Raw genomic sequence first — 19,737 nt, 5'->3', positions numbered from 1 at the left:
TAAAAAGTTACTAAAAATACCAGAAAAACTCATCCTTGATGCAATGTTTCAGAAAATAATGCTCAAAATTCATCCAAATGGTTCATTTTACACAAATTTCCTGTAGTTATTATTTTTGCTATTAAGATAAGAAAGAACTTTATTAATCCCAAATGAAATCCTTATTTCCAAAATTACAGTAACACACCAACAATAGAGCAACAAATAAACATGAAACATAAAGTAAATACTGACAGTGCCTTGTAGAATAAAAATAGAAGTACATAAGTGAAGTACAATAGTAGCTAAAAAGAAACAATAGTAATGGCAATTAATATGAAAGTAATATTAGCAGTTTAATTAAGAGCCAATAAAAAGTTAGATTGCACCAGATAATGAATGTAAGACAGCTCATGATTTTGAATGTAAAAGTACGAAAGATATTTATAGTGGAAGTAATATTACACAACACACTAGACATTAAAAGTTGCAGAGAAAAAATGTTATTGCACATATAGACGAATCTGGTGACCGCTTTGTGTGTTCCGCCATCTTGCGTCGCAGCCATTACTGTGGTGGCACATCATGTCCGTCTCTCCTGGTGTCTGCTGGTTGGGTTTAGAAGGGAAACCCCAACTCTCGTGAGATTTTTCATGGTTTTGGTCAAAATGTTCACTCTCACGAGATCTTGAGGATCTGGGGTTCCCTTATAGGCACCATGTCTGCTGTTACTTGCTAATATGGCAGCACTGATAATTGGATTGACAGCAGCCCTCAGTTAGTGGTGAAGGCTCCTTTGATTAACGTTATTTAAATGTTACATAGTAGTTAGACGCAGATAATGAAGAAGAGAAAAACAGACCACCTCCGCCACATTTAAGTGATGCAATACTGGGTAATATATATAAAAAATATATATATGAATTCAAATTTTTCATCAGCTATTGAAGATTTTCAAGAACAAAGTTCCTTTCTGTTAATATTTTTGATCCACTGTGACACATGCTGGTCCTCTGCACATTCAGTGAATCTCTGTAGAGTCTCTGCTCTCAGACAGCAGCTCTCTTCATCAAGTAAAGGTATGTGTATTTTGCATTCTGTTTGTTTCCAAAGTTGGCATTTGACACGACTGTTGGAGCAGCCGAACAGCACAGGTTCTTCCAGACTTCCTAGACATTGTTTTCAAAAGTAACACTGCATAAAAAAATAAGTGTAAAAGTAGAGAATTGTTCACTTCGTATGGCATCTCGCATTCATTTGTGCTCATACTGTAAGGAGACGCCACCACAGCAATCGTTTGTAGCCCACGATATTGAGTATTGCACATAATCAAGAACATTATAAAGCCCCTGATATTTTAAGTAATATCGCACATGATAATGAACATTATATAGCTCCTTAAATAATTTATTATTTGGGTTAATTGTACAATTTATACAACCCATTCTCATCCAATTTACATTCAATTCACCGGAAATCCCACTGCATCACTTTTAGTCACTAACAGGTACCGTGTGAGTCTGTACGACTAAGGAGTGGTGACAACTTGTCGGTATGTGTCAAGCTGGGAGTTAGACCGGTCTCTATTTTTGTGCTTTGATTTGAAATATTCATAAAATGTCACCTGGTCAGGGGTCGCTCCATGATAGAAAAGGTATCTGGAGTTTACATGCTTTCACCGTTAACATGGGTTTCCTTCAGGTTCCTTCCCAGTTTCTCCAGTTTCCAGTCACTGCAACCATTTAGAGTCCCCCTGTCATTACCCTTGAGGAAGCCACTATACTAGTCCCAGAAATCGGTCCATCAGGTGCTGCACTCTTGCTCCCGCTGTTCTTAATTTGTGTGTGTGTATGTTGCATGTTCGATGCACTCATTGGTTGACTGGTGCCTCGCTTCAGGGAGTTGAACCCGTAACCCCGCAGTGTCAGTTTACTGCTTTCTGTCATCCGTTCTTGCAGGAGCAGGTATGTTTGTTCTGTCTTTCTTTTTTGTATTCAGGCATGGATTTAAATGTGTGTGTGTATGTTTTCATTAAATATAGAAGTTATTAATTGTATGATTGTGTAAATTCATTCACATAATATAATAATTAATGTACTTTTTGAGGCTTTTTAGTGAATTTAGTCTGCATGATGTAGCTGTCTTCTGTGTATTTTTCCCTCTGTGCACAATGGTACATATCCTGTTCATTTGTACATTTATCTGTGGTTTTTGTGTATGAAAATGTGTTTGTGTTTGTGTGTGTGTGTGTGTGTGTGTGTGTGTGTGTGTGTGTGTGTGTGTGTGTGTGTGTGCATGCGTGCATGGGGAGGGGGGGGGGTCAGTGGATCAGAGTGGCAGGTGCAGGGATCGTGGCGACGCCCCCGGGCCGACCACGGGGCCCGAACGCTCGCCGCGGCGATTAATCACCCGGCAAAATGCTTCTGACGTGCCGAAGAGGGAAAGAGAGGAGCTTCATGTTTCTGCATCCTTCACTGATCATGTGTGTATGAGTGTGTGTGTGTGTGTGTGTGTCAGAGAGAGAGAGAGATGGGGATTAAACACACACACACACACAGATACATGCAGCAATAAGTATCTGGGAAGAAGTATTACACGAGGTGTGTGATTGGAGAAATGATGGAGGAAGGATACAGGATGTTTCTTTATTTGCAGTTCTACTTCGACTGCCTCACATGAGAACAACAAAATAAGCTGTTTGTCATTTTTGTTATGAAAATGACTCATCTGAACCACTATGGCGTGGTTATAGTTTGAAGGGAAATGTCAGTTTCATACAACTTGAGTCTAACTATTCTTTAGTTTTTAGGGGTGTAAATCAAAAGTTTCATCATAACACGATATTATATTGAGTCTTTGTGTATAATATTTCAACATGTTCTCACGCCAACGTTGTGTCAACTGCCCTCATGACAGAAAGCCTCTTTTAACACATGGTGAACCCTCTATGGTACAGTGTTCCCTCTTGGTAATGTATGCATTTGTGTCCCTTTACACTCACATATATGATGCAATACTTTAAAAGAAAAAAGGCAAGGTCCCGAGGAAACTAATTGCAGTCCTTTAAATTGTCACATGACTCTCTGGAGGATGACTTTTTTTGCAGCCTTCCTCACACAGTTCAGCTGTCATTTTACAATCTGGAAAAATTGGTTTCACATTAATAGATGAGTAAAGTTTTATTTTTTAATTGTTTACTGTACTTTGTTTGATAATTTACTGATGGAAAACTGTGTAAATGTAAATGTTGCCTTGAAGTAACATTTGGATTGCCATCATGACATTTTTTTATATTGTATATTGAGGTTTATATACTGATCAACCAATTGAAAATATGGAGTACAATGACAATGGACTGATGACTATTTTATTGTATTTTAACTCGTAAGCAGTGAGCCAAAGATGGCAGCAACTCAACAAATCACCTGTATATTGTGAAAGACACACACCAGGAAACTGACAACAAGAATTTTAATGTAACACAAATGATCAAATAAAAATGTGACCCGCTGTCTTCTGTTGAAGAGAGTTTGCTGAAATATGCCGACACTCTTTAATGGATTCATTCCTACAGGCTGTTCCACAGTGGCACAACGTTGCCTGAAGGTAACGTCCAGACAAACAAACTTAAGAAAAGAGTTCATTTTCAATTTTTTTTTAAATTTCAGATTGCATAAAGTTTGAACTGGCGAAGCAGCTGAATATTTTCCATTAATATTGTAATACATTTTATTCAGGTTTTAAACAATAACTATCTTTTTTCTCTTGTGGCCATTGTGGTAAAGTGTTGTGATCATGTTTGGGGTTGCAATAAGCATGGTACATTATGTATGTCATGTGACATCACTGAAGCGACTCACAAGATAAAGGTCAAATGACGAAAGTCACATGATGTTCCGAACTTTAAATAATGTTTTGGTTTTGGATTATATGGATCAATGTTAGCTCAGGGCACTTTTTACACAGATGCTATGACACAGGTCTGGATCGTGCTCTTAATAATATTATTTACAGACATAATAGTTCCCACCATGAGCAAGCACTAAGGCGACAGTGGCGAGGAAAAACTTCTGTTTACAGTTTCTATTTACAGATTGCTAACATGCACTGATCACAACTGGAGTCACACTGTCAAAATCCTACACACTATCGGAGAAGCAGATGTTTATATGGACCAAACTGTGGATCATTTTTCATTGTTTTCACACAAAATGCATTCAATGACCACATTTTGCAAAACCCATGATTTCCTTTCTCATTCATACTTCACCACCTGCAAAACACTGTGTATCTGCAGCACATTTTTCAAACGTTTACACACTGTTTTCAAAACAAAATGAAGGCAAACGTGGTGCATTTCTCCAGAAACCATGTTGAAGTATATGTAAATATGAAAATGAAATGAATGAAATCATTACCAAACATAGAAAAGGGACCAGCTTTGGAACAGAACTTTGATCAGGCCTGAAAAGTTAAGCCCAAAAAGGCCAAGGCCTGACAAAATTCTGTCCAAACTCAACCTGAACCTGTCCCTCATTAGCATATTTCAGCCCAAACCCGACAGCCCAAAATTCATTCTTAGCAAGCTTCCCTCTATGTACCAAACAGTAGGAGCTGGCCGTGACAGGGACAATACATGGGGGGAATAAAATTATATAATTATACTGCCCAAACCGAACATAAGCCCATTAAATATGTAAGAAATATGGCCCAACCGAAACCCATCGGGTCCGTCGGGTTTGGGCACAGATTTAAGGTAAAGAGGAGTGGCAGAAAGAGGAAGAATGCATAGAGGACAGAGGAGAGTTTCAAAGAATTTCAATAATTTTGTTGTTTCAAATTTCTATTTTTCTCAAGTGACTGGCTATATGCAAAGATATATGTAGAAAAAAAAATAAAAGGATATTGGAGCAAATCGCTGCATTTCTGATTCATTCTTGGTGGACATAATTTAATACAGTCAGTGAGGTGAAGAGGTGTTACTCCTACTGCATTTTTTATATTGTAGTGTTTTTCTGGTCAGTGTGTTCTGAGTGAAAACATTTGCTTCCTGAGTGACAACTGTTGCAGTGTTTAGGTCCAACAAGCTTGTTTTAAGACATGTATGAAGTGTTTTGGTAGTTTGAGAGTTTTGAAGGTGAGTTTAAATGTTTGGCGAGGATGGATGTTGGAGATGGTGACTGTATGAGGAATTTTGGAAAAGTGACCTCAGTATTGACGGAGGCTTGTTAGCTACTGAATGAGCACCAGCAGCACCGGGCTCCAGAACAGGCAGCTATCTGTGTGGGTTCATCAGAGCGAAACCATTCATTTGATCCACTGCTATAAAAAGATTGATTAGTGCGGTTTTGAATATGAAATAATCAAAAACCAAGTTTTTTTTTATCCCAAAAAATAAAGATGGAACAGTGGCAGAGAGCATGACATTAAAAAGAGATGGTGAGTAAAAGATGGAGACAACTATACTTGTATTTGTGGCATTAATAAAAGAAAGAAAGAAAGAAAGAAAGAAAGAAAGAAAGAAAGAAAGAAAGAAAGAAAGAAAGAAAGAGGGATAGTGTGTCCTAGAGGGATGAGGAACAGTCAGAGTTTTATTATTTGTTGTTTTTTATTGTTTGGGTCTCAGCTGGCACAATGTCTTCTGTGTGTGTGTGTGCGTGTGTGTGTGTGTGTGTGTGTGTGTGGTGCAGAACTGTTTCCCTGTTTACACATATGCACACACACCTACATCAGTACTAAGTGAAACTGCCCTCTGAGGTTAGAATTTACATAATGATCCTGTATCAGTTTGATTTATCGGTTCAAATACACACCTTCTCTATTTTTTTTTTTTGTCTTCTTTTTTATCCCCTGGGTGCAGCAGTTTACCGATCCACCGTCTCTAATCGTCAGAGCAAGGCACTACCACAGCCTAGGTGAGAGTTCGATTCCCTGTGGGGCCACACATGCTTAAAATGAGCGCAAACTCTGACAAACTAAATGGAACCTAATATTACAAACGCTTGATGATAATAAAGCAGTTGTGTTTGTATTTGAGAGGAAGTGATTCACAGTCAGATGAGAAGTCTCAGGGGAAGGAGTGCGCCGGGGGAGTTTAAATGTTATGAAGAATTAGGTTAAATGAAAAGGAGAAAGCGTTTTGATGAAAAAGTAGGCGTCTTTGAGAGCATAAGTGTAAGTGTGCGGTACTTGCATGCATTTAAAATGAAACTCTAACTACACTGTCACGCCTCCAGTGTAAGTCTGCGTGTGTAAACAGGGATGACACTTCTCAGGTGAAGCTAATAGCAGGTGAAAAGAAGCAGCTGGGGACACTGTGTCCTAAATCCATACTAATTCCATACAGTGTGTACTACATACTAATCATCATATACATTCTTACCAACTGATATGACACATTTTACCATTTTAGACAAACAGGAAATTATACAAGTATGACATTGGCAGTCACTTAACTTTTGAGTCAATTAAACTTTGCTAAGAGAAAACAAAATGTCTCGCTTAAAGGGACAGTTCACTTCAGAATCAAAAAGATATATTTTTGCTCTTGCCTGTAGTGCTGTTTATCCATCTATACTGTTCTGGTGTGAGTGTGCAGAGTTTTGGAGATGCTGGCTGGAGACATGTCTGCCTTCTCTTCAATATAATTGGACTAGATGACACTTGGTTTGTGGTGCTAAAAGCAGCAAAATAATACGTTTGAAAAACTCATCACTGTCTCTTTCCAGAATTTTATTCACAGTAGTTCCCACATAAAACTGTTCACAACAAGGTCTTTGGATTATTTTGAGAAACCAGGTCATGATTCCTGGAAAGAGACTCTGGTTTTGAATTTTTCAAATGTATATATATATATATATATATATATATATATATATATATATATATATATATATATATTTTTTTTTTTTTTTTTTTTTTTGGTATTTTGAGGAAAACAAACTGAGTGCCTTTTAGTTCCATTATATTAGAGAGAAGGCAGACATCTCCAAAACTCTGCAACTCGCACCAAAAAAATCTAGATGATAAATAGCACTACAGGTCAGGGGAAAATATGCTTTTCTGTTTTGGGGGTTAACTGTCCCCGTCTCTTTATTTTCTGGAGCTGTTTCACCAACATCCACAATTTTTTCCAGGTATGAGCAGCTCCTCCACTCAAAAAATCAACTGTACTTGAGGTGCCAGCTCGCCTAGCAGACCACAGACACCACATACCAAGGCTACATTCTTACCTTAGACACTGTGATAAATAGTGAACAGAGCACTCACAGGATTTTTGAAGAGATACATTTTAAGTTGAAATTTAGATATTTATATGTATTTCATATATATGCAACCTGCTACTATAATCACTTGAATATTGAAAATAATTATTAGAAAGTGAGCACTTGCTAATAATTGTCTTTTTAATTAATTTTCAATTAAAATAAATCCCTTAGCTGTCATTGTTGTATGTTATATTGACCAGTTCAGTTGACATTGACCAAGCTGTTTTTTTCCAACCACATGACAAAAGATTGAAAAAAGAATCAAACCATTTGAAATGTGCCAAACTTTTCAAACTGAATGAACAAACTGCTTCTAAAATCAAAATTGTTATCAAATAAATCAACAAAATACCACAAATATAAATGATATAGATTTTGTTTTAATTTTGTCCAAATAAATAGGTCTAAAAATTTAATTTTCTAGCAATTACTTTATTTGTCTGGGTTTGCAGGTTTAATAAATGTTTGTTCTTGTTTGAACACCAGGCTTATGTATGTGTCCATGGTGGCAATCTGAATATAAGATGAGATGAACCTTTTTTGATCTACTGTAGCTGAAATTCAATTTAACACAACACCACTTGGGAAAAAACGGCAGCACAAGGGGGAAAATGTAGTAAAAGATAAAATAAAAGTAGAATAAAAATGATAAGATGAAATAGGGATGCTTCTTGCAATGAATAGATCTGTCTCTTGCATCTTCCTGCCATCAGACCCGACCAGGTCCCAGTGCAACCACACTGTCACCATCTTGGTGGTACCTGACTCCAACAGCCTCCTGGCCAGTTTTAAAAATGGGCAAAGAGGCGGAGCATGGGTAAAAGTAAGGCGACTGAATGAAGCGGCTACCTAGCAGCTATCCACCTGTGAGAGTACCCCCCTGTCACTAAAAGCAGCCACGCCCCAAGACTTATCTATCAATATATGTATTTTGATTTGATTTGTTCATCCATTCCTTCATCACCTCTCTTGCTCTGTCAGTCATGTGTGCATTTATTCATGGTATTTTTTTTTAATATGCATGTTGGGTGCATTCAACGTGGCTGACTTAAATCAAACGTACATTTTAATTTAACACGTTTGATCAGCAGTTTAATGAATTCATCTGTTCCTTCCATACCCTCCCAGTCAACACCATTTAAATTTTTCAGCTGTGATCTGTGCAGGTGTCTGCCGTCACTATCAAACTCACCTCAAAGAGAATAACACTCCTCTGAGGTCATGCACACACACACACACACACACACACACACATACGCCCAGAACCCCCCAGTGTCAGCCTGTGATTGGATGGAGTCACCCGATCACACATCACGCTGATTTGATCAACTCTGCAGAGAAAAATAAGAATACAGTTGAATATAAACACATTTTTATAGTTGTTGACAAAGGATTTTACCCCAAATGAGATATTAAAACTGCACATAAAGAGAAGATGAGTGTGTGAATACATTTGCAGAACAGCCCTTTAAAGGCTTCAGCTTTGGTGTCTGTGGATGAGAGAGTCTTTGTGGCATGAGCTGATCTTCTGATGCCTTCAGTGAATGAATCAATTAAATCAATTAAACGATCAATCAGTGCACCTATCTGCTTTTTCAATACTTTCAGGTTGATTAAATCAGTCATTATTCACAAGGAGAGGTAATACACACCGTTTGATCACTAACAAAATGAAACCTTTGATGTTTACATTTTGTTCACATTTTGTAATGTGTTTGTGTGTGTGTGTTTTTTTTTTTTTTATGGGAATCAATAAGCGTGTTTCCTATTAGCATGAGCAAGCCTTTCCTGTTTCCCTGCACTTCTCCCTCTGTGTGTTTCTATAGTAACCTTGGCTAAAATCCAAACAGCCGGTAGGGCCCTCTGAAGGGCACTACACAGACAAGATGAAAGATTTCCACCAGGCGACTGCAGCTTCCAGGCAACAGATAAATGTGATTTTTAAAGGAGGACATGCTTCCACTGAGCGGAGGAGCGGCACTGAATATCAGGGTGACAGTGGCCCGTCCAACAATTTTATATCAGCTAATAATAGCCTGGTTTCTGTGTTAGCCATATTTACTGACACGCTCGACTGCTTCCAACATGATCAGATCTCAACATTTTGAAATAGAGTCATACAGATTGACTGGCAGCGACACACAAAATATAGCAAAGCTGTTGCCAACATTGCAACTGGTGCACTGACTATGGCAGCTACAGATGCCACTTTGTACAAAGGAGTTACAGCATGACACTGATATTTTGGTGCAAATGTGATGTAAACCACCCAAATTCATTCACACTGCACATTAATTTATATACTTTATTATTACAATTATTAGTTATTATTAGTTGTAGTATTATTAACAACAATGCAAATATAAAATGGGGACACAACTGAAGCACACTGTCATATGATTAAGGGTTAAAATTCATATAATGTTCAGTTTAAGGTTCAAGGTTGGTTTAAGATTTACAGGGATTTATTGGAAGAACATAGCAGAGATAACACATAAAAAGTATGTTTTTATTGGTGTATAGTAAGTAAAAAAAAGTCTCCATAAAGTGCGTCTGGTGTGATCCAAGTCTCCTGAAGCTCCAACATACCATCCACTGGCGCCTGCACACCATCACACCACACACACCCAGTTCAGACAGTTTGCACATGCATGTGAACATGGCTCCAAGCTAAGAATCTACAGTGAAGATTAAGGCTAAAAACATGGTGTTAATGACATCTTTCAAGTATTTGTGGGGGTTTTGGGAGACTTATATTACACCAAATGGGCAGTATGGAGGCAGTTTATGGTTTTCTTTGGCTCTATATCCCTCCAAGCACTGTCAAGACAGTTTGCTGTGGGTCAGCGATACAAATTTGCAAGTCAAAGTTCATCAAGTTAATATGCATTTCCAGTGGTTCCAATGGAATAAATTGGAGTTGCTGCAAGAAATTCTCCATGAAGTCAAAGCTGATCTTTACAGGCCCTATCTTACACCCCACACTCGTGGTGCAGGTGCCATTGCTATCTTACACCCGTGCAGTTAGCATTTTTGCTACGTCTGCAGGACAGCAAATGAACTTGCGCCTGGTCTGAGTGGCAACGGGTGGGAGTTCTAAAAATGAAGGCATGACAGCTGAAGTAGCTGTAGTGTTTGTGTCTGCATGTTTATTGTGATCCAGAACATGATCAAGGATTAAACAGCTGGATAATCTGTGCGTAATTTTGCGTACAAGTTATCAAACTTCAGAAACACTGTCTGATCCTGTTTCCTCCACCCACAGCTGTGCTAGTGGGACCGAGGAGCGATGATGGGGGGAAGAGATGAGGATAATGAGAAAGGGAAGGTGATGGAGTGTTGGTGGCCACGAAACTGCACCTCAGGTGGCCCATCTGAGCCAGATTGAGATGGCAGCTTTGTGGCCAGACTGGGTCTCCTCATGACCACACCGGCTCTCTCCTCCACTCCTCAGCCAGCAGAGCTGCATAATAGTGACGATGATAATGATATAATAATGATAATGTCAAGGCGCTTCAGTGTAAAACATAACCAGTTAAATATCTGGACGACTTTTATGGTTCATTTATTGTATTACTTTTTACAGATGTTAATGTAAAACAAACTCCTTACACTTTAAACCTGCTTTGGAGACATCCTGCTGTCTCCATATATTGCGCGCTCATGCTTTCACTTCTCAAACCAGCAGATCTGTCTCCTCGCTTGAACTCCTGGCACACCTGGTTCTTAAAGGTGATACGAGCTGACTTTCTGACTGGTTTAATGTAATGACCTAAACTCACCCATGAATTAATCAGGGCACTTCGGCACAGCTGATAGGTGTATCCCGCTGTGCACTGCCGGTGCAAGGGGTAGGATGGGGCAGGATACCCCTGTGCCCCTGGCACAAGACGGCAAAGGTGGATTTTGACACACCAGATGGTTTGTTACACAGAACCATCTGGGAAATTGTCCTTAGTAACTGTTTGGAAAAGGGCAAGCACTTTCAAAAAACGCTTGGCAGGTGATCGGATGAACCATCTGTCTATCACATCTAGCACAGGTTAACTTAAACCAATCAGATCAAACTCTTCAATTGGAAGATGAGTGAAAACATCTTTTCCATCAAGAAAAGCCTTCAGTGTTGTTCTTTGCTCTTCTTTCAATGAAGCAGTACTCCAGTTCTGATATAACTGTCTCTCACAGTATCTACGCTAACCTCTTCCACTGTTTGTTCAAGACAAGTCACTTTCATAGATGCTTCTCGCTGTCATCACACCTAAAACCACGCCTCTAGCTGCCAATAGTCCCTCCCAGGATGCTGATTGGCTGCACCACCTTCAAGAAAAATATCCAAATTGTCAGCATCTATTCAGCTGTATAATATTCGTGTGACCCTGAGAAGTGCTTAGAAAATAAATCATTGGAAATAAAAAAAAGTGAGAATGAGGCAGGGAGGGTTATTATTCCCACGCTCACTTCACTGTTTGTTCCGTTCCCAGACACTCAGTTTGGATGTTGAAGCAGCAACCAGCGAAGGAGCTTGAAGCTCTGAGCATCAGTGTTTCTGTTTGTTCCCTGAAAGATTCATAAGCGCCACATCCACATGAATCATTCACTAAGGAAATGATTGTCGTAAACATGAAGTGCCATCTCTGCCACTGTGCACTGAAAAATTCATGCTTTTTAAGGCATAAATTATGACACGGCGCTCTCTCCCTCTGCTGGAGGGGGGTCTCTGACTTCCTCCTCGTCAACCTTCCTCTTCCTGACCGAGGTTCACCGTCTCACACACACACACACACACACACACACACACACACACACACACACACACACACACAAACACACACACACACACAGCAAAATCAAAGCAGCAAAGTGTTGATTGAGACATTCAGGATTTCGAAAACATGAAATATTATGCATTATGGTAATGTTCACCTAAAGATAAACTTCAAAAATCAAAATATGATAAACAATCTTATCTTGTAGTCATATGTCATCTTGTCTTCTTTGTGATGCATTATAGGTTAAAAAAAAAAAAAAAAAAACTTAAGCAAAAAGAAAAAACACAAAATTTGAGAAATTTGTAATGTATACTGTAATAAATCATAAAATTACCACAACTTGTCATCAGATTTTAAGGAAACATGCAAAACTGAAATACTTGCTCTTCTGGCAACAACTCTGCAGTCATGTTGTCTTCCATTGACATTTCTATTTCAGCCTGTAACTAGAGTTCAAATTAGAGTTCAAATTAATGCTGAATGTTTGCCGATTGAGTTATTGTCTCGTAACAAATCATTAATAATCTTTTAGAGGGAGTAGATGTCTGTAACTGTAAAACTGAGAAAAATGTATACACACACATATACATATATATATATATATATATATATATATATATATATATATATATATATATATATATATATATATATATATATATATACATATATATATATATACATATATATATATATATATTGTTAGAAACCCATACATCTGATTATTGTCTCAAACAATTTTCTTTTCATTTAAATTGATTGGCACATATGGTAATGAAATTGTGACTCAAAAATAATATATATATACATATATATGTGTATATATACATACATACATATATGTGTATATATACATACATACATATATATATATATATATATATATATATATATATATATATATATATATATATATATATATATATATATATATATATATATATTTATACATACATATATATGTATATACATGACCTCCTGTTTCAGCTTCCTGTACAGTAACAATGAGGGATTATTACTGACATTTTGCAGGAGCCCACGTTCAATTTTACCGTCAAGTTTAAATAATAATAATAATGGATGAACTGTTTGTTGTCCCATCTGACTTTGTTTTTGTGATGTCAGCATAAGCCCCTAATTTGATGAGAACAATTATATAACATACAAAAAGGAATGAAAAAACTACAAAAATAAGACCTAAATTGAAATGAAGCATAACTAAAAGTACTTGGATACTTTCTGGTTGTTTCTCAGCAGAGGAATTGGGGAAAATCATATGACACACTCTTGTGTTTTAGGATCTTTAAGATCACTATCCAGGGTCCTCATTCACAACGACATGGAAAGAAACAACTTAATGTATTGCATTTAATCCAGAATCTACAAGAGGACACAACTGATAAAGAATGTGTCATAGCCATTTTGCAAGATATATTTAAGATTTTCCTCACTCAGTGACTCTAAACTGTGTGACTTTTTAAAAAATTGGATGCTGTCGGTCTCTAGTTCAATGGTGAAATCGTCTGCTAAGAGCCAAAACATGTAATTTGCATTACAGTAAAGCAAATGTAGGACTTGGAGGACATCATTTGAGTAGGCGGTCCTTCAGTGTGGCCCAGGGCACACTGCCGATAGAATCTGGTCACATGTGTCCCAGACCACCTCTGAATGTGGTCTGAGCGACTGGATCACACCTGCACTTAAGAGCTGTCCAAGGTGCATGTTGAGATGCAACATTCGTGCCAGGTGTAAACAGCCGACCAGACAGTGACAGAACTTAGACAGGGGGTCAATTCAACCCGAGAAACATCCATCCAGGGTTATTACAACCAGGGAAAATATTTTATTACTGAGGTCCAGCAGCAGCCATGAAGATTCAATTTCCTGAAGTCCAGAGGTGTAGCTTTCATCTACTCCTAAATGCATTTACTCTGTGTGACACATACATCATCATCCTCTGTCTCTGCATCTCCTCTTCCTCCTCTCAATCCAAGACAAGCCTGTGACACTGAGGTCTTTGGGAGAGAAGCTGACTTTTCTTTTACTCACTCAGATACCTCAAAAAAGAAAAAAAAAAAAACCTAATTAGATTACTCACTGTAAGCTAATGGAGAGATCACTTTGTACTTTCGGGTTTAAAAAAAACTCTTAAAAATGAATTCTCTGGTCTCTGTGATCCAGCCTTTTTTGACTGAGGGGCCCAAGTGGGGCAATAACTTCTGCAGAGGTAGCATGAAGTACATACATGCACATGTACAAATTTACTTCATGCATGCACGCATAGCACTAATTTACCATTCCTACTTAAACTACAGCGCTACACATTAGTGTCTTACAGATCCTTACATTCCTTTGCTTGAAATTTTTATGTAAAAGATAAATAGTCCTACCAATCACAACACGAGTGGTGACACGAGTTTTTATCATTTACAATTTATATTCTAATAATTTTTATTTATCCATGCTGCATATATATTCTTTGTGAACGTTTTTGTTATTATGATTAGCTTAAAAAGAACTACAATTAACTTTATTATACAACCCTGTGTTGTAAAACGATCCATAAAGTTAATTAATCTTGTAAAAAATTAAAAGTAGGCCACACGCAAAAGAAAACAATGCACATTTAATAATTTCTTGTTGACCATCTTGTACTTTTTGTACATGAACAAAATTATCTTTGGTTTCAATTTTCCCAACTAGAGCTCACTAACGTCACACTAGTTCATCATAGTTCTTTCCTACAACTGGATGTTGTCAGATTGGCTCAAACAAAGTGGATCTGGGCATTGTGGCAATTAAGTGTCGACTTGCTGGGAATTAATAGAACTCATGTTAGTTGATTCAGAAAATTAATTGTGGGCTCAGGCTTCGGGGGAAATATCAAGTATTTTCAAGTCTAAGGACACTTCTGCTGTATACAGTTCACTTTGTGAGGTTTGATTAAATATTTTACTATTACTACTGCACTAATTATTTGGTGATCATGGTGATAATTTCATTTACAGTAACATTACAAAGCATGCAAGCAATTCGATACCTGTATCAGTTCTCAGATCTGATCCCAGAGCAGCTCATATCATTACAGGAGGAAAACTTTGAGCTGTGAGATTCAGAAAAAAAGAAATGTATTTTTGTAGCACTTTCCCTTTTAATGAATGGAGAGCTTTGGATCAGGTCTCTTTTCTTTTGAAATTAATTTTATGCACATTGGGATGGGCCAGGTTTTTGGTTCTCTCCTCCAAACAGAACAGAAGAGGTTAACACACACACACACACACACAGACACACACACACACACACACTTTCTCTCATTACCATCGTTATCATTGCAGGTCCTTGGTTTCAGTTCTTCAGTCTGAAGTGTGTGTGTGCGTGTGTGTGTTCCTCCCTCTATCTCTTCCCCGCTCTCACTGCCAGGTCCTGATTTTTTTTTTTTTTTTTTTCGGGGAGTGTGTGGTCCTATCTGTGTGAGCATGTTCCCGTCTTTGTGTGTGTTCCTCTCTCTCTCTCTGTCTCTCCCTCTCTGTATATTCGGCCCTCACCTCGAGGCGAGTCGATCCTCTTACAGTAATACCATTGCCTAATCTCAGAGGCGTATCAGAGGGAGCTCAGAGCGCTCAGCACTAATAGGTTCACACAAATGGGATCTAGTCAAAAACCTCCCAATCCTCCTGCCACTGTAAATATGGAGAGCATTATCTAAGTCCGCCTGGGGGCCTCCGATGTGGAACTGATGCAGATTTGACAGAGAGACTGAGAGATAGCAGCCAAAAAAAAGGTGATTTAACATGCTGTTAGCAGTGTTACAGCAGTAATTTTATTGGTTGTACGGATGAATCGAATCAAATTTAAACTTTTAAAACCCCAATGGAGTCTCATGTCAGTCATGCTTTAAGGTAGAGAAACCATCAAATGTTAATATGGACACTTTTAAGGTACAAATTTAAGTGACTTTTTTTGGAGACTAAGATCCTTTTAAGGCCAAATCAAAGTCTTAAATGTTGCTGACGCTCCTCTGTCTATTCTTCCATTAATGCTCAGGAGTTTGCTTAAACAAATTTTAAAGGAAATTATTATTGTAGTCTGTCTGCTCAGTTTTTATACTTTTTATCTGCCTTCTCAGAATTTTTACCTGTCTCTCTGTCTTTGACACATTCTGATGTCTTTTTGTCTCTTTTACTACTATAAAGATGAAATATGTAACACCCTAGCACTCAGAAATGAATACAGCAGAGTAGAGCAAGTTGGAGCCACAGATGGTACAAAGAGGTGAAGTCACGTCCGTTTTCTGAAATCCCATTTGAACTGTGCCACGAATCACACATATGATGTTTGTCAATTTAAAGCATAAGTTTACAAGTCAAAAAAGTCGCCATTTGTCATCAAACTGTTGAAGTGCCAGACTGTTAAGATAATTAGAAAAACCACACACCCTGCAGTTGCTTAGGTGTCAGGACTTTCTCCTTACAAAAGTTAACGTTAGCCGTTGAAGCTACAGTGTTTGTAGTCACACAACAGCGGGTCTTACTTGTTCTTTCTGTTTACAGCTGATAAAACCACCAGGAGTCGCTGGATAAAGATAACGTTACAAGAGGCAGTGAGATTGGTGTTGGTGATGTATATTGTGCGAGACGAGTGAGTGGTTTCACACAAAACTGAGACTTTCTTGACTTGTAAAATTATCTTTAAAACTGACAAACATCATGTGTAATTTGTGGCACGGTTCAAACGGAATCAAAAAATAATTTCTCTCGCCATAGACTGCCATTCATATTTTCTCCATAGTTAGGTCCCTCGGTGGTCTGCGGAGGGGGCTTGACTTCGCCTCTCTATGGGCCGAAGCAACCCATCCAGGCATCCAACTTTGCCCCTGAAAACAACCTCTCTAATATGACTGGTGGTCAAAGCAAATTCCAAAGTCTTTACCAGTTTAAATCCATAAAATAAGAAAAATCGCATCACAGTTGAGCTATTAGGAGCCCAAATCCTGGAGGCAGTCAAGTGAACAATCATGCTGTCTTTGCCGATCAATAATCAGCATCATTACATAGAAAATAAATAAAGAATAGGAGTTAGTGAGTGTCTGCCGTCATCAAATTGAGGAATGACTCCACCTAGTGGCTGGAGGTGATATATATTGTCATGTGCAAGTACCTTACTGAATCTCCAGGTGATATATTTCTGATATCTGCCACTTTTTAAAACACTATTTTGCTGATTTAGTCATCTGTCCACTGTGGCATTATGGTAAACTAATTACACTGCCAACATTAATGTGTATGTGAATGACACCAGTCTTCTGTATTTGCCTCTGGTACTTAAACAGCACTTGTTTTCACCCAGAATTCAGCCTGGTCAAGGTGAAGTGACATGACCCAGGTGTCGGTGGAAGAGAGTGTTATTTTTAAAAAAATTATGTAATTGAAAATGTATAATTAATAGAAGTTGACTCTTGCCTTTTGAAATAATTCTCACATACAACACTTTTTGAAATTTTGGCAATGTCCTCCTTATCTTGCCAAGTGGTATGAACTGCGTACGTCACTTTCATTCGGTGAAAATAAGCGCTGAAGTGCCTGGCCAGTCAATTCGTGTAGCGCAGAGCGTAGTGTAGCATACCAAGCCGCCATATTGAAAACTTTTTAAAGACCAGAAAAGCTCAGATTACAATGCACACAGAGGGACTGTGACTTCGTTCTCTAATCAGGAAACCATCAGTCCATGATGTCTTTACACAGTAAATAGCTGTTTGCTAACAAATGCCATCAAATTCTGATTCAAATATTGCTATGATTGGTGCATGCAAGTTTGTGACCTCAGTGTGAGCCCTGCACTCTTCAAACCTGCAAAACAAATATGTTCAAACTTTACTTCTGCTACAGTTGCAGAAGTAGAGTTTTCAGGGCCTTTAAGTGTTTACTCGTATTTATCTGTCCTCAAAGTATACACGCTCCTGATCAAATATTACTCCAATACAAGTTAAAGCTGTTCACTCAAATTTTTACTTCAGTTCAAATCCTGGAGCGCTTTCTGTGCAACATACAGATGTTTTCAAGAGCATTTTCTTTTTCATATTTTTATCAATGCTGTTATATTTAATTATTTAGACTGGGACTCTATTTAATATCAGGTTTTGGTACCCATCTCTACTAATAATGCTGTATTTGACTAGATTAAAAGATGCATATCTAAAAGGACTTTAGTCAGGAAAGTTAACTTGGCATTTTCGCTAGCTAACTATTAGTAACATTATGTGTCAGCACAGGATTCACACAGGACCTGCAGCCAACTTCACAGAAAGATCCATAAAAATCATAGTATAAGAACTGTAACTGCTGCAAGCACAGACAACTTTGTTTAAAATGTTTATCTGGAATTAAACAAAGGGTTTACACACCTCGACCTGCTTTTACATGAAAGATAGTGAATTTTTGTTGGTAGTGAATACATTTGTGTGCAGTAAAAAGAGCAAACATTAAGACAAACATTATTATGCCACAATATGAATCTGTATTCATTTAAAAATCTCAAACATGTACTTCAGATATAGCCATGGGTGTGAGTAATCGTCATCCTTATCTGCTATCATTGAAACCGCCAGTTTCAAATTTAACGGTTTCACAAAATGCAGCAAACTCTTTGAACTGGACTGAAAGCATCGGGGTAGTTTACTGTGATTTACTGTGTTTTTACTGTTGTGATGAACACTTGGAAAGATGTACCAAAGTACAGAACTCATGTAAGTGTACTTTGTTACTGTCCTCCTGTGGTACTAATAAGTGCAGTAAAAGGTTTTACGTGGATTCAGTGGTGTACATGTTATGCTCTCCCCCTGTATGTGCAATTATAGAAGCCTGATATTTTAGAATAATGTGAGAACTCTCAGAGAACAAATGATAATTAGAGAACATGCTGGAAGAAATATATCTATATATAATGTAATTATTTTATTCTGTGTATTGTAATAAAATAAATAACCACAAATAAGCTAATGCCACCTAAGAATGAAGAAACTCTATAAATAAGGACATGTTAGAAGTTGATTGGTTAGTTTAAATGTGAATGTGGATTTAAAGCTATGAATCAAAAATATATACATTAAAAATGGTGTAATTTTGGCTTTTACCAGCCCGATGTACTCGTCGGGCAAAAAAACAAACAAACAACAAACAAGTGGGAAAATAAATGAATAAAAATCAGGTTCTTCATAGATGGAGTGAGGACTGTGTGTGTGTCTGGGGAAAAGTCACATCCTCAAGTGTCTTCAAATTGCACTGTCAGGTGAAGATGCAGGAATATATGAGAAAATATGAGCAGTGAAGCCTGTTCAGATGTTTCGGTGCCATGAGAGCTGCCATCCTCTGTTCCCACAGTGACACTACACACTGAGTTTTGACTGGAGTCAGAGCTGAGAGAGACACAGTCCTGCAGTGACACCCAGAGGCTCCAAACAGTACTGATTTATTCAAACACACAGACGTCTTATACAGTTCTTTATGATACACTTACACTTCTGTTAAACTGTTCTAATACACTTGTAGTAAGACCTGAGTTTAGTACTTACAGTCAGATGAAGACACAAACATACATTTACATATCACTGCTGCCAAATAAAAAAACACTTATCTCCAAAATGGCAACTTTTAAGGAGAAAAACAGCCACATTTTCAATTTTGTGGCAATGCATTTTTCAGATTATCCAGTGACTTTGTGAATGG

This window comes from Lutjanus erythropterus, chromosome 20, assembly GCF_056507025.1.
Source record: "Lutjanus erythropterus isolate fLutEry1 chromosome 20, fLutEry1.hap2, whole genome shotgun sequence".
NCBI classification, from domain to species: Eukaryota; Metazoa; Chordata; class Actinopteri; order Lutjaniformes; family Lutjanidae; genus Lutjanus; species Lutjanus erythropterus.
Note: the sequence above shows the minus strand (reverse complement) of the source record.